Source organism: Mustela putorius, unplaced genomic scaffold (genome assembly GCF_011764305.1).
Source record: "Mustela putorius furo isolate JIRA1106 unplaced genomic scaffold, ASM1176430v1.1 tig00003987_pilon_pilon_pilon, whole genome shotgun sequence".
Lineage (NCBI taxonomy): Eukaryota > Metazoa > Chordata > Mammalia > Carnivora > Mustelidae > Mustela > Mustela putorius.
The window spans coordinates 17,403,835-17,420,753 of record NW_025422126.1 but is presented as its reverse complement, the minus strand read 5'-3'; the positions used below and the strand labels follow the sequence as shown (position 1 = coordinate 17,420,753).

Below are 16,919 nucleotides of genomic sequence, written 5' to 3'. Positions count from 1 at the left end.
CAGCCCCTGTATATTGGCACAACCAAAGACTCGGCTCCAAGCCTTGAGGTTAATCTTGAGGTAGTTATTATGACTTGAAAAGAACTTTGGCCCCCAGCCCTTTTCCATGACCTGAGCATTTACAGTTGGAAGAGACACCCACCTCTAGTGCGGTTAGACAGCTGAGTTCCTAAGCCATCCACTCATTTAAAACACTTCAGTGGCCTTCCACTGCCAATAGAATAAAATCTAGACTCTGCCTCATGACATGCATGGCCTTTCAGGGTCTGAGGCCCACCCACCTGGTCAAACGGATCTATTCCACTCTCTCACATACTCATTCTATTTGGGCACAACTTGAAGGCCCACCTTTTCCATGTCCCTTCACCTTTGCACATATATTCATTTTACCTTTAATATTCCCATTCAAACATACCTTGCAAATTCATATCTACACTTTGGCACCTGTTCTAACACATGCTTTTCTTACAATGATGAAATAGATTCCCTCAAAAGATCTGCCTCTCCCCTTTCTCTGGCCACCATGCACCTCATGCATTCCTCTATCATTGTACGTGTGATTCAGTGCAAGAAATCACTTAGAACAGCACTTTACAAATAGAAGCATTAGTAGATGTTAAATGGTAGTACTTTTTAATCATTTTGCAATTATCAGTTTATATATGCATCTGTCTCTACTATTAGACGATAGATGCCTTGTTTATCTTCTCTTAGCGCTGTCTCTCCAGCTCTGTCTCTATTTAGAATACAAGTAACTTTTATTTTTATTCTCAGGTGAAAAAAAAAGCTATTGTGGTATGAAAAGTTTTAAAGGGAAGAAATACTTGAGTTCAAATCCTAACTCTTCCATTTCCTCCCTGGAATTTGCTATATAAATCTTAACTACTTAAATCTTTAGCTTCCTCATTTTTAAAATAGGGGGAAAAAACAGCTACATCATAAATGTTTTCTTGGGCCTATATGGAGTCATATATATTTTCTGGCCCATCATAAGATAACACGTGTGTCTGACTCTGACCTGGAAATAAAAATGAAAATCATGAGGATGCTGGAGATGGGAATGTGTGAACACGAGAAATTTATTAGAAGAGAAAGTTTTTCTAAACTTCAGAGATCATGTATTTTTTAAAAAATGAATCATATAAACTTTCTTAAACAACTTTGTTCTTTTACTGTGAAATACAAAAGGATGTAATTGTGTGCAGTTGGCAAAGATTCTTACCGTTAATGTGAAATTTGAGGAAATCCAAGCTGCAATCTAGATTTTTAAAAAATCTGATCCAAAAGAAAAGTATTTATTGCCTTTAGAAAGTGACTCAGTGAAGAAGTACTTGAGCTCAAGGGGAAAGAATTTAGGACATTTAAACTTAAAAGAATAATACTTCTCTTTGAACCTGATGCTGGAGGAATCAGGAAGAATTAATTTTTTGGATAAGTCTGGTACTCCCTCTCTCTCCTATTCCTCCCTGCCTCCCATTCTCTTCTCTTTGCAGAGCAGTAATTATCATAAAGAATCAGCTTTTTAAGCATAAAATACCAAAGACTTTAATTTACTGTAGAATCACTCCAGGTAAAATCATATTCTTTTGTTACCCATGTCTATCTTTCTGATTGAAGAATAACAGGAGAAAAGAGCTTTATGAAGGAAAGAAAGGAGAATGGCTTCTGGTTATTTAAGAGTCATTACCGGGGGAGGGTAAGAGTCTCTGCGGAGCTGCATGGTACAAAGCATGGGGGTGCATTTGAAATCTTTTCTTCCTTCTGTCAGATTTCCTATGTTTTTAGGCACAGCGTTCAGCCTCATGTATTATTGCCTTTTCATACATTTGTTTGTTTTGTTTCTTAAGGATAACAACCAGATTTTACATTATTCTACCAATTAAGAAGTTTTATTTACTTTGCATTATTTTTATTGATACTCACCATACAAACTTGGTGAGGAAAGGGAGACGAACACAATGCCTTGCACTTAAAAGGAAATTGGAAGGGGAGGTGAACCATGAGAGACTATGGACTCTGAAAAACAATCTGAGGGGTTTGAAGGGGCGGGGGGTGGGAGGTTGGGGGAACCAGGTGGTGGGTATTAGGGAGGGCACAGAAAATGAATGCAAATGCGGATTCAAGCAGTCAAGTCATTTTGCCCAAGGTGACACAATACACGACTCAAACTAGCATCTCTAAGCTCTGGACGTGGTTGGTGGTGCTAGCAGGTGTTAACTGTGGGCAGGGCAGGAGCAGCTATGCACGAGTGGTGTCGGTTCTTAACTCCAGACCCATCTTACCAAATGTTACAGCTGCTTCATTGATGCAAAAGCACCCTCTCTTGTCTCCGTTGTTTTCTGCTCAGATGGAAGAAAAGAAGTTTGCTTCTGGAAGGATTCAGAACTCATAAACTGCTCCCCTGCTTCCCCCACCCCAAACAGCAAAATTGCTACTAGTTTTCCTGATCATAATTTGTATTCCTTTCTTAGCAAGTCTCAATTTCTATCATGCATGCAATGATGGAGTGTGGGGAAAGAGAACTAGGGATATGAAGCTCAGTTGTCTAGATTGAAAAGAGGCATAGCTCACATCCAGACGATCTTTTTTGCTTTTGGATGAATGAATCTGTTTGGTTAAGGTTGGGTCGGTCCCTACAATTAGTCCAATTGCCTTTGGTCAAAACCTGAGTCAGCCAAAACAAATAGTCACTTAGGTAGAAACCTTGAGCGAGTACTGGCAGACAATCCCAGAGAGGGAGTCGAGGGTCGTGAGAGGCCAAATACTAGAAATACTCAGATAAAGGAAGGAGAGATAGTGCTTCCAGTGCAGGATAGTGGGATGTGTGTGGGTGTGTAGGGCACAGCTAATCTGCTTGGTACACTGCAGAAAGGACATTTTTCCATTGGCACCTTATTTTTAAGACCTGGAAATACAAGCATGTATGCAGGTTTCAGAAATCTCAAAGACTAGAGAGCATAGTGGCAATGTACATAATTAAATGCAACACACTTGAATATATACAATATGCCTTCCAGATGCAACAGAAAAAAATGGATTCCATCTAGATGGTTAGCAGAGACTTTAGAAAGAAGCTGAAAAAACTTTGGGAAGAAATTTAACTTGATTTACTCAACAATTATTTGATACTCTGTTAAGCACTAATGAATAAAATAATTTGATTCCTTTATAAAGGATTATTACATGAAATAGGGTGGCTATGGAAGGACTCTGAGAAGAAGATGTTTATGTTGGTATCTAAAGGATAAGAGAGGTCAGCTACATGAAGGGAGGGCATAAAGACATTCCAGGTAGATAGAATAGCACATATAAATGTCTTGCAGATAGAGGAGACTTAAAATGTAATTAAAATAGGGAGCAGGCAGAAAGCAGCAGGAGATGAGGCTGGAGAGTGTGGCCAGATCATGCAAGGTCTGCTATACAGAATAAGTTCAGGATTTACTTTAAGTGCTGTGGGCAGCCAGTAAGACAGTTTCAAGCAGACTTAAGACATGATCTCAGGCATGCTTTGTGCCAGGGAGCCACACATTGAAGTTCTTATGTCTGAACATAGCATAAGAGCAAAAGAGCTGCCAAACTCTTGCTGGAGAGGGGTACAAAGGCCAGCACTCAGCTGAGTGTGCTCCCTTTTTACCCTGATAATGGAGGGGACACAGCAAAGCTTTTTTTTTTTAAGAAAGCTTAGCTACCTGAGGGTATTTATATTTTAGATTGCTCTTTTTTTTTCTTTTCAGTGTTCCAAAATTCATCATTTATGCACCACACCCAGTGCTCCATGCAATACATGCCCTCCTTAATACCCACCACCAGGCTCACCCATCCCTCCATTCCCCCTCCCCTCCAAGCCCTCAGTTTGTTTCTCAGAGTCCATAATCTCTCATGGTTTGTCTCCCCCTCCAATTTACCCAACTCATTTCTCTCCATATCCCAATGTCCTCCATATTATTCCTTATGCTCCACAAGTAAGTAAAACCATATGATAATTGACTCTCTCTGCTTGACTTATTTCACTCAGCATAATCTCTTCCAGTCCTGTCCATGTTGATAGAAACGTTTGGTATTCATCCTTTCTGATGGAGGCAGAATACTCCATAGTGTATATGGACCACATCTAACTTATCCATTCAACCGTTGAAGGGCATCTTGGCTCTTTCCACAGTTTGGCAACCGTGGCCATTGCTGCTATAAATATTGGGGTACAGATGGCCCTTCTTTTCACTACATCTGTATCTTTGGGGTAAATACCCAATAGTGCAATTGCAGGGTCATAGGGAAGCTTTATTTTTAATTTCTTAAGGAATCTCCACACTATTTTTGAAAGTGGCTGCACGCACTCGCATTCCCACCAACAGTATAAGAGGGTTCCCCTTTCTTGCCACATCCTCCCTAACACATGTTGTTTACTGCCTTGTTAATTTTGGCTATTCTAACTGTTGTAAGGTGGTATCTCAATGTGGTTTCGATATATTGTTCTTTGGTAGAGATGGACTAGAGAGAGACGAGAGCAGACAGGCCCCTGAGGACACCAGGTGTGAAAGTCCCAACAGCAACAGCATGCGCTTGAGCAGCATCTTAGCCTCAGCAACATGGTGATGGACTGATTCTGGTGAATCCAAACATGGGGGATTTTTTCTTTCTCCCTCAATTCTAATCTATTGCTTTGTTGCACTAACACAAAATTTTAATGGTCTGAATTAGTAATAGTAATATGTGTCCAGATTTTTAACATATCCAAGATTCTGGGAGTGATACAATTTTTAAAATTTGGTATAGGTAGGCTTCTCTAAGGACATGTTTATATGTCCTGCTATCCTTCTGAAAGGGAGTTTATTGGAGCACTTTAGGATGGGAACATGAGAACTTTGGAGGTATCTGCTAGTATAAGAGATGCATTCAGCAGCTGCAGAAAAAATAGATGAAACAGATTTATTCATCCAATAGCAAACAAACCAAGGTTAAAATGGAAGAGAATAGGGGATACAGGGGCATAGGAGGTATTGCATACATATTTGGGGAATTATTTTGTCTTGAGAATTGAGGAAGTACTTGAGATTTCGATTTGCTTTTATAAACTAGATGACCCTGCAGTTAAACTTAATAAAGCAAGGTTGGAGTGCAGAGAGGAAAATCTCTAGCAGTGTAGCCTAAAACACACTTACCGGTCAACTCACGTTACCATTTAAGGGCCTGTTTGTTCAAACTCATTTGATGACTACCACTACTACTACTACTACTATTACTACTACTACTACTAATAATAATAATAATAATAAAAGATATAGTGACATTACCTGTCATACCTTTGTAATATCTCGTGTTTGTCCCCCAGCAGGGTACTCCCATGGCTCATGTGTTTCCCTTTTAGAGGTATATGACTGGAAATTCTAAGTAAAACATGGCTTGGTTATTTCGAGAACAAATTTTAAAAAATACGTAAAATGATACAGAATAAATAGAATAGGAAAAGGTAAGAATAATAATGTATATTTATATTAAAGGATTACATGAATGATTGAGTTAAAGGCACTTTGTAGAATGCTATATAAGAATATTACTTCCAAAACTTCCAGATAATGTATATTTTGTAACATAATGCAGGAATAATTATGATAGTGGTCATCATACCAGAACTGAAAAATTTCCAAATCAGCATTTGGCAGTCTAGATTTTTCTAATTTGGTTGCCTCGTCATCACCTTATCAATGTGAGGACTTCAGCTATCATTCAACTATAGGGAACTTGGCTTTGCAATTTCTTAAGCATATCGTAATGTTGTAATCAGACATATTCAAATTTGGTATTTCAAGAGTCATTGTCTTCTCATAGAATAAATGGAATCTGATACTGTCTTGAATATCTTGACAGATGGGCTCATCATTTCAGAGCAGATGGCAAGATGATTAGGCTAAACTCTGAAATCTTAAATACTAGACATATGAGCAGCTATACAAGAGCTAAAGACACTGAAAATACCTCTTTAGACAGCCTGCATTTTAGGGGGATATTTGTTTAAAACTCACATATTCTTTTGCTCTGAGGGAACTTATAGCAAATACATTCTGTTGTTGAAAGAGTAGAGACATTTTGTCAGGTTGCATTAGGTTTGAATCCAGGTTTGCTTTTTGCTAACGTATGATGAGATACTTTGGCTCAGTTTCCACATCTATGAAGGCTGGGTCAATAGTAACAGCCTCATGGAACTGGGGGAGGAATTTACTGAGATCACGCATGTAAAGTATCACAGATATCTACCCCCCACAAATACTTTCCTATATTGACAAACAATTCAATTGTTCTGTATTTGTAACTGAAGAAAAAATGTTTTCATAAACATCATTTTCTGGCATTTTAAAAACATTTCACTGAAAAGTATTCTAAGAAACAGACAACAAATGGATAAGTGCATATAAAAATATACCAACTTATAGACATATGTGTGGGAGATACACAGGCACCTTATCTTTATTTAACACTAATTACAGATTTTAAAGCACTTTTGCAATCTTTGCTTCATTTGATCCACACAGTCATTCAGTAAAGCAGCAACATATCCACCTAAATAAGTTCTTAAGGCTAAAACTCAGAAATTAATTGAATTTTCCAACACAACTAAAATTAAAGTCAGACCTAAAACTGATATTTACAGATTCTGGGCCCAGATCCAAAGCAAAGGGATTCTGAAGTCCTGCCCAGACACAATTTCTGCTTCCTCCCTCCCCCATATTGATGCAATGAGCATTATTGGTTATGTTCTCAGCACCCACATCATCTTCCACCCATCAGTATACCCAAAATTTGCATTGGAGGGATCATTACCCTCACATTCTCAGCCACTTAATTTGAATACTATTGATTCTCACCCTCAGATCCAGGAGTGGTTCATGCTCTGCTAAAGCTAATTTGTCTATTTAATCCTCCTGGCTATAATGATAGATTTTGGGAATAGACGTAGTACTTGGGGTCAAAGAAATGCGGAGTGACTTTTGCTGGAGAACCCAAAATAAAACAGATTCCTCTCTCTTCTTTGAAAACTATTTCTCTGGAGACTGTGGTATACAAATGTCAGAAATGGGACCAGAGCACACATTTATGATAATTAGGGGAGCACAGGAGTGACCAGGACACTGTAAAACCTGTGGCAGAACCTAACCTTGTAGAGATCAGAAAGTCAGATCTTTGTTGGCACTTAACCCCTAGATCAAGCTTTCACTGAATTACTCCTAAACTTTCAGTTAGATTAGTCAAGGAATTCCCTTTATTATTCAAGTCCATCAAGGATTTTCTTTCCTAGCAATAGAAAGACATGTGTAAAATGCTATGGCTAAAATTTTGGTAATAAAAAAGCAATACTACTTGTGATAAACATTTGGATTCATTGGAAAATTTATCTCTGGAATGCCATTTGAGCCAATTTTGAGAAGAGTTTACTTTTGTAAATTTTACAAACAACTTTCTGGGATTTTTTTTTCATGTCTTTAATTTTTATTTAAATACAATTAGCCAACATATAGCACATCATTACTTTAAGATGTAGAGTTCAATAATTCATCACTTGCATATAACACACAGTTCTCGTCACATCACATGCCCTCCTTAATGTCTGTCACCCCCAAATTGCTGGAACTCATACAGGAATTCAGCAACGTGGCAGGATATAAAATCAATGCACAGAAATCAGTTGCATTTCTATACACTAACCATGAGACAGGAAAAATAGAAATCAAGGAATCAATCCCATCTACAATTGTGCCAAAGACTATAAGATACCTAGGTATAAACCTAACTAAAGAGGTAAAGGATCTGTACTCTAAAAACTACAGAACATTTGTGAAGGAAATTGAGGATGACACAAAGAAATGGAAACACATTCCATATTCATGGATTGAAGAATAAATGTTAAAATGTCTATGCTACCCAGAGCAATCTACACATACAATACAATCAATATCAAAATGCCGTCAACATTTTCCACAGAGCTGGAACAAATAATCCTAAAATTTGTATGGAACCGGAAAAGACCCCAAATAGCCAGAAGAATGTTGAAAAAGAAAACCAAAGTTGGTGGTCTTCAAGCTCTATTACAAAGCTGTAATCATCAAGACAATATGGTACTGTCACAAAAACACACACATAGATCAATGGAACAGAATAGAAAACCCCCAAATGGACCCTCAGCTCTATGATCAATTTCTGACAATGCAGGAAGATTATCCAATAGAAAAATGACAGTCTCTTCAACAAATGGTGTTGGGAAAATTGGACAGCTACATGAAGAAAAATGAAACTGGACCATTTCCTTACCCCATACACAAAGATAAAATGGATGAAAGACACCTAACTGTGAGACGGGAATCCACCAAAATCCTAGATTTTGGAGAACATAGGAGAACATAGGCAGCAACTTCTTCAACCTCGGCCACAGGAACTTCTTGCTAGACACTTCTCCAAAAGCAAGGGAAACAAAAGCAAAAATGACCTATTGGGACTTCATCAAGATGAAAAGCTTCTGCACAGCAAAGGGGTAAACAAAACTGAAAGGCAACCTATGGGATGGGAGAAGGTATTTGCAAATGACATATCAGATAAAGGACTAGTATCCAAGATCTATAAAGAGCTCAAACTCAATACCCAAAAAAACAAGAATCCAGTCAAGAAATGGACAGAAGACATGAAAAGACATTTCTCCAAGGAAGATATACAAATGGCCAACAGACATATGAAAAATGCTGAACATCACTTGGCATCAGGGAAATACAAATCAAAACCATAATAAGGTATCACCTCACACCAATCAGAATAGCTGAAATTAACAAGACAGGGAACAACAAATGTTGGAATGTGGAGAAAAGAGAACCCTCTTACACTGTTGGTGGTAATGCAAGCTGGTACAGCCACCCTGGAAAAAAGTATGGAGGTTCCTCAAGAAGTTAAAAAGAGAGCTACCCTATGACCCAGCAATTCCCCTACTAGGTATTTACCACAAATATACAAATGTAGTGATTCAGGGGGGCACCTGCACACCAATGTTTATAGCAGCAATGTCCACAATAACCAAACTATGAAAAGGGCTGAGATACCCATCCACAGATGAAGGGTTAAAGAAGATGTGATTATATATACATACACATACACACACACAGTGCAGTATTACTCAGCCATCAGAAAGGATGAAATCTTACCATTACATCAACATGGATGGAACTAGAGTGTATTATGCTAAGTGAAGTCAAAGAAAGACAATTATCATACAGCTTTCACTTGTATGAGGAATATAAGAAATTGTACAAAGGATCATAGGGGAAGGGAGGGAAAATAGAATGGAAAGAAATCAGACAAGAAGACAGACAATGAGATACTCTTAACTATGGGATACAAACAACTTTAAATAATAAATGCACTTGACCATCAGTCTACAGGTGATTTAACACATGCTCTGAGCCAGGTGTACAGAGGAAAAAAATATAAGCCTTGTGACTGATCTTAGGAGGCTTACAGACTAGTTAGGTAAATAGGGTAGCAAATATGACCCAGTGAAAAGCACTAGGCTGCATGTGACCATATTAAATACTGTGGGGGAAACTTGAGTCTACAGAAATTCTGAACGCCAGTGTGGGGCTGGCAGAATTAGGAATGCCCTCATGGAATAGTTGAGTCCAGGTGAGCTCTGACCTGAAACTATAATGTAATAAGTAAAGAACTGTTGACAGAGATGTCAGGACACTTTGAAAAAGAGAAGTAGCATTTAAGATATGTAGAATGTTCTGTATCCCTAATGTTTTATCATTGGCTGTTTCCTTCTCTGTATTACATGACTATTGAAAGTTGAGCTGGGACACAAGAGAGATGATGTCTTGTTGTGGTTCTAATATTTACTGCATTATTAAAAGAAACTTTGTTTTGAGATAGAGGTTCACAGGAAATAGTGAGATTGTTCCAGGAGGTCCATATACCCTTTACCCAGGTTCCTCCAATGGTATATACTTCTGTGATGTATTTTCATGTGTAGATGAGGTAACTATCACTTCAAACGAGAGGCAGACCTATTCCATCACCACTAAGGCTTCCCTTAGGCTTCTCCCTCTTATCACCCCCAACCCCCAGCAACCACAATTTGTTTTCCAGCTCTAAAACATGGTCATCTTAAGAATATTATATAAATGGAATCCATTTTGTTTTTCTCTTTGTTCATTTCTGTTTTCTTTTGCCTACTTTCCTTTGGGTTATTTGAACATCTTCTAGAACTCCATCCATTTGTAATGTTTTGGAATATATCTCTTCTCATGGCTTTTTTTAGTGGTTCCTCTAGGTATTATGCATACATAACTTAACACAGTCTGCTGGTGTTGACATTACATCTCTTCAGAGAAGGACAGAAACCTCACCTCCTTCTATGCCGTTATGACCCTTCCCCATTTATAATTTAAATGTCTTAAATTTTCCTCTACAAAATTCAGCCCTTGTCATGATGAGTACTGGGTGATGTATAGAATTGTTGAATCACTATATTGTATGACTAAAACTAATATAACACTGTCGGTAACTACTGGAAAAAATTAAACTTAAATTTAAATTTTAAAAAAATCAATAACCACATCAGTGTCATAATTTTTGGACCAACTATCAAGCATAATTTAGAAAAATGCAAGAGAAGAAAAGTCTATTGTCATTATCCAAACAATTTTATTCCTTATAGTGCTTTAGTGCTTTTTTTTTCTTCCTTCCTAGTATTTCTGGAGTCTTTTATCATTTCTAGGTAGAGCATTTCCTTTTTAGCTATTCTTTTATGGTAGGACTTATGGTGACAGATTTTCCTAGTTTCCTCCTTTTAAACTGTCCTGTGTTTTTCTTTCATTTCTGAAGGATATTTTTGCTGGATGTAAGATTCTAAGTTGACAGTTTTTTTTTTCTTTTAGTCCTGGGAAAATGTTGTGCCATTTCACTGATACTCCCCTCTTCACCCTCCATCCTGCTGTTGAATCTGTTTACTGAGTTTTCTACCACAGTTACTGTATTTTTCAGTTCTAAAATTCCATTTAGAAAACAAAATTTAAAAATCCATTTGGTCATTCTTTAGATCTTCCACTTCTTTCCTGAAACCTTTTATTTTGATAATTTGTTTCAAATATATACATGATTATTCACTGAAGAATTTTAATAGTGGCTGCTTTAAAATCTCAGTCAGATAATTCCAACATCTGTGCTACCTCAGCCTTAGTGTCCATTAATATCTTTCTCATTCAAGTTGATATTTTCCTGATTCTTTGTATAAGTGAGTTTCTATTTAAACTAGACATTTAAACACTATGAGATGCTGGGTCTTATTTAAATATTGTTTCAGTGGGACTTTTTTGACACTGTGCCAGCAGGGGAAGGTTCTGCCATGTCATTACTGTCAGATTGAGTAGAAGTCCAGATGCCCCACTTGGTTTCTGTTGGCAATATCAAAAAGAAGAAGTAGCTCAGTACTGCTGGGTATGGATGGTAGCTCTTTCTCTCCATTAGAATTCTGGTGATTCCATTCTGGCTGGGAGGAAGAGTGGTGCCTTACTGTTCTCCACCTGGCTTCCACTAAACCTACAGAGGTTTGGCCTCATTACTAAACCTACAGAGGTATGGCCTCATTACTATCAGGTGGTGATAAATTCTTGACTCTCCACCAGATATCCTCTGCTACAACCCCAAAAGGGAGGGGAAAGAGCCCTTTATTGCTGTCAGCTGGGTGTGGAAGTCCAGCTCATTAGGTGTTCTCCATTGATAGCAATGTGGCCTGGGAAGGCTCACTATCACTTACCAGGCTGAAAGCACGGCTTCCCAGAAGGCCTCTGCTCACCTTATCATTGGGGCTGGGAGATACAGTTCAATGGTGGAAATATAGGCTTTTCACTTAGTCTGTGCTACTTGGAGTTTCATGTGGAGCCTCAGTTCTTTACTGTGGTGTTTGGCCAGAGCAGCATGGTGTTGTCTACAAAGCTTTTTTTTGCTTGTTTGTTTTCTTGCTAGGCTGACCCCTTCCTAGTTCTATGGTGAGAGAGACTGGGTTTTTCTTGGGATATTTTTAAAATCTATACCCCTTGGTGTTTCTGACTTGCTGATTTCTCTAGCATCTAGTCCAGGATATATGAGGCAAAAGAAACCCCAAGAAATTTACTACCACGTTGTTCTTTAGATTCCCCCAAACCCTAGCATGTTTGTCTTTTTCTGTCTTTCATATACATAATGTCTGGGGTTTTTAGCTGTACTTGGCAACAGAAACAGGGAAAATTAAGTTTACTCTTTCTAGAATAGAAGAGTATTTCTTACTACCTCTGTGTCACTGGGCAGTCACATAAATTCTCTGAAATGATTTTCTCATTTACATAAGCTTGGAAGCTACCACCAGTCTAGTACTGATGCTAAAACTAAGACTAAACAGTAATCCAGAGTTATGGTAAAGATAAAATTAAATAATAGGTAAGTATTCTCCAAATTGTAAAATGATACATAGAAAAGTGATTGTACATATATCTTTCCATATATGTATGTGGATGGTGTGTATATAAAAATATGTGTGTATAAACACACAATTACATCTTTAAAAAGCCCCTAGAGTTTCTCAGGGGTGTTTAAAAAATTATAAGAAATACCTTAAATAACTAGTCCTTTGGTTAATTCTTTACTATAATGCTTCAAAAATTTTAGTTTCTCATTATGTGATGTGAAAATCATTTCAAAACTAGAAAAATAATGCCTCTGGTTATTTAATGGCCATTTGAAAGGGACAAGCTCTTCAGCATTATCCTTAGACAGCCAGTGATTCCACAAACAATATAATGGCTACATTTCCAAATTTGCTTTGCTGAGAAATCACAGCCTAAAGAGCAGCACAGGATATAATTTATCTCATCAACTTTACCAAAATTAGTAGGATTCTTTGAAATATAAGGGATAGAAAAGTTGACTCCAAAATGTTTTAAACCAAGAGACAAAATTTATAGACTCCTATAACTGAACAGTTCAGTTAACAGTCTCTAAATAGGGCTCGAAGCAGTGGCCAAAATATCTACAAAAGTCCAAATTTTCCCCATCTCTACTTCAATTTCATGTTCTTAGCTTTGTTCCAATAATATCCATCATTACTCTTGATATCCCTAACACATTCCAACAGCCTTAGCCTTTCTTCTTTGTTGGGGTGAAATATCTTATCACCTTTTTAAAGAAAAATAATGAAGTTTCCAGTAACTTTTTTCACATAGTCTATAATTTATTGTCCCTTATTGGACTGAATTGGTTCTCATGGAACTTCTCTCTGCTAGGCCTGAGATCTAATTAAGTTCTATCTCAAATCCAATACCTCTTGTCAGAGAGCTGAAATACAATGATTGGCATTTTGATTGTTCATTTTCATCTGTTTTTTTTTTTAATTTTTTACATAAATATTTTGACAGGTCTGTGAAACCAGACACACTTCACAGCACTCACCAAATCACATACCCTCCCCAATTTCTGTATGAAATATTTTGAGATAGAAAAAGAATCAAATTTCCATTTTAGTATGATTTCCATTTTAAGGATGAGCTGGTAGAGCTGGGACTCAAACATGGGTGTTCTAACTTTCAAGACTTGTTGCACTGCATGGCCCTCTGTGCCTAAGGATAAGCTCTCATGGTACCTACAGTTAACTGTACACAGTTTTGTAAAACTGCATGAGATGATGATGAGCCAACTCTTTCCTATTTTTATCATATAATGCTGTCAAGAATTTGATATGACTCAATAATTATATAGTGGTTTGACAACATGAGACACAAGCAAACAAACCCATATGAAAATAAACCTGGTACTTGTGCAGAATTAGAACCAGGTCCAGAAATAAGAGGAAGAGAGGGTAATATTCCCTAACTCTGGCTGCTGAGAGTACAATGAAAAATCTGTTGTGTTTTAGTTATTATTTTTCCAAAAATTACTCAGGTAGTCATGGGAACAGAGCAGTTTTCTAAAAATCCAGAGTTTGCAGCAGACTTAAAGAAAACCACCAACTAATACTCTGGGAAATTTAATAAAGACCCTGAAGTTTTTCATTTGGCAGACATTATTGAAATGAATAGAGCTCCAAATCCTACCCTGAGTAGTTATACCCATATGCAATTTCTTTTATAATTCCCTGTGAACTAAAATAAGAGTACAAATTCAGATGATAACCCTCCTAATCTCCCTACCATGACTGTTCCTTGCAACTTAACCTCCCTTAGTACATCCCCACATCTTCCCTTACCTTAAAAATCCAAAGAGCAAAAACATGCATATGAAAAATGGTGAACTAAAAATTGAGTGATCTTTGAAATACCTCTCTTATGCATCAGCTTTCTGCCTAGCAAATCTTCTATGACCCCTCATTGCCCACACACCACATGGTTTAAATGCTGATTCTTCTATACAGCTCCTTTTAAAAGTCTATCATGTTTACCTGTTGTCATCTCTTGACCATCCATGTTTAATTACCCCTTGCTCGTGCCTCTTGGATCATTCACTGTTCCTTTAGCACATCTGTACCTCTACGGCTCTCTTTGGTTATGCTATGCACTCTGACTTCATGTCCATGATCTTTTCCTCCTCCTTCACCATTCTTTTCAGCTTTACATTATTTTACTTGTTAACTATCCCTTCTTCTCTCTCAAAAATAAGTTCCTCTGAGAATCTCCCATCTCTTTCATCATGCTCCCACTGAAGCTCTACATTACTCCATTTCTAGCACATTTTCTATGTGACCTAATTACCCAAATATTTATAACCACAAACACAGAGCAGGCATGGGATAAAGAGAAGAGAAAATCCCTGCCAGTGAGTAGCATACTTTCCATCTGGGAGATAAAAATATAACCAGAAAATTTCCATATTCTATGGCTAAATGCTGACAAAGCATTATGCAGGTTATGTTATCATAACACAAAATGTGAGCAAGGTAACTCAGGAGGACTTCTAGTGATGACAACATCTTGGCAGAGCTTCGTAGGATGAGTACCTTAAATATCTGTTTAAACTAATGTATCCCCTATTTGAGCAAAATCTTTTCTTGAAATCCTATTCTTATTTTCATAACATTGAATGATGCCCAGCCAAGTCTAAAACAAGACATCAATAAATGTTTATGTGTTAAACAAATGATTAAAGTAATGAAAGGATAGATTTCTTATTAGGCACATTGCCTCTTGGATCCTGGTAGGTCAAATGGATCATTTCTTATTTTCTCTGATCAGCTCACAACACTGACAAGTGAAGATATAATCAATCAAAAAAAGAAAAGAAAGGAATTTAGCTAAATTAGAGCTGTGTTGTACAGTGTAGTATCACCCTATCTCCTACACATTTGCCCTGGAGGAATAATCTATGTGCCACCTTGCACTGGGATAAAGGGAATTGACAATATTACACAGATTGGAAGTTTTAAGGCAGAATAATGCTATTAAAAAAAAAAAGACTTCAAGTCAAATTTGGCCCTAATATTTTTTTCCTGTATGATTATATTTCACCTCTGAAGCACAATCCCTTCTCTTGTAAAATAGGAACGATAATATCTTCCTCCAGGTTTACCTTGGGATCAAATGAAACAATGCTTTTGAAAGCATTTATCTCAATGGTTAACACACTATAGGTACTCCTAAACAAGTATTTGTTAGCACTTTAGCCAATATTTATTCTTTATAATTTTGAGCAGTCCTTGACTTATACTTGATATTGGAATAGGACATATAGAAGTCTGCATGCAACCCATAATCACTCTCTACTGATACTGCAGACAAAGGCTTTAAAAGAAGATGGGGTGCTGTAATCCCATTAATTGATCTGCCAGGAACAGTGGTCCAGGTTTCACGCAAGAACACCAACCTGGGAAGAGCCAGAATGGAGCAGCTGGCACTCTGATCATCACATAGCTGGCCTGCTTCCATCCAGAGAGAGTACTTTGTAACAAGGCTTCCAGTGGGCTAGCTCAGTCTTGCCTTTTATTTTCACCAAGGGCACAAACATGGACTGTGACAAAATAAGATTGCACATCTCCTGCTTGATTTGAGGCAAATTCTATGAGCAAGACACTCTATTTTTTCAAACAGCAAGCAAATACAGTTTTTGGACAAAGACAGTTCTCACAGTATCTTGAAATCGTTACATATTCTAGTCTCTTACAGAATTCTGTATTATTAATTCATTCAGGATGAGATTTTAGTTCTTAGGGTAAATTAAGTACACTAGGTAACAGTTATAAAGCTACAGGAGAATGTGGAAAATTGTTAATTACTTGGTCATTTCCAGGTAGTCTTCAGACTTGTAAAGAGTAATTTGACCAACTGTAGCCCAGAAGAGCAGAAAATGCCAGAATTTTCCTTAGCGGCTAAGGAAAGAGTTTAGAGATATTTATTCATAGACAGTTTGGGGGTCCACCAGTACAGTCATTTGCTTTCGCATCTTAAGTGACCCCTACTCACTTCTTCCTATCAGTCATCTGAGACCAGTCCCCATCAAAATCCACTGGGATGGGGTGGGAAGAATCTTCAACTTGTCATTTAAAGACAGGAAAAAATAAGAAATGTCTCATGTTTTAGAGTCTCCCATAAGTGAAATTGTATGTAATCATCAAAACAACCCTTCTGCAGGTATTTTATCTCCATTTACAGATAATAAGCTAGAGCTTGGAAATGGCCCTATAACTGCCAAGAGGCCAAGCTGAAGTCAGAACTGCATTTTCTAAAGTCAAATTCTGTGTTCTTTCCACTTTATCATAGCTTCTGCTGATAGTTCTGACCTGGAGTGTATCCTCAAGGTTTGCTTCAGCTATGCCAGCATCACAAGAGGATTTAAAAAGCCCCGAGGCTATAAAAACCTCCCTCTCTTGAGCCCAAAGACATGTTCAGATGAGAGGTGGGGTATGAGCCAGCTGACCAGCCTTG

The 16,919-nt window shown here is 37.6% G+C and overlaps 1 long non-coding RNA gene across 1 annotated transcript in view; it reads right to left on the bottom strand.

Annotated features, from left to right (window-relative positions):
• The window catches only part of LOC106006929, a 33,816-nt gene that overhangs the window by 4,419 nt on the left and 12,478 nt on the right, over positions 1-16,919 (bottom strand). Inside the window, exon 4 of the long non-coding RNA XR_001181279.2 lies at positions 5,292-5,384. This is a non-coding gene — a long non-coding RNA (uncharacterized LOC106006929). The remainder of the gene's footprint in view (positions 1-5,291; positions 5,385-16,919) is intronic.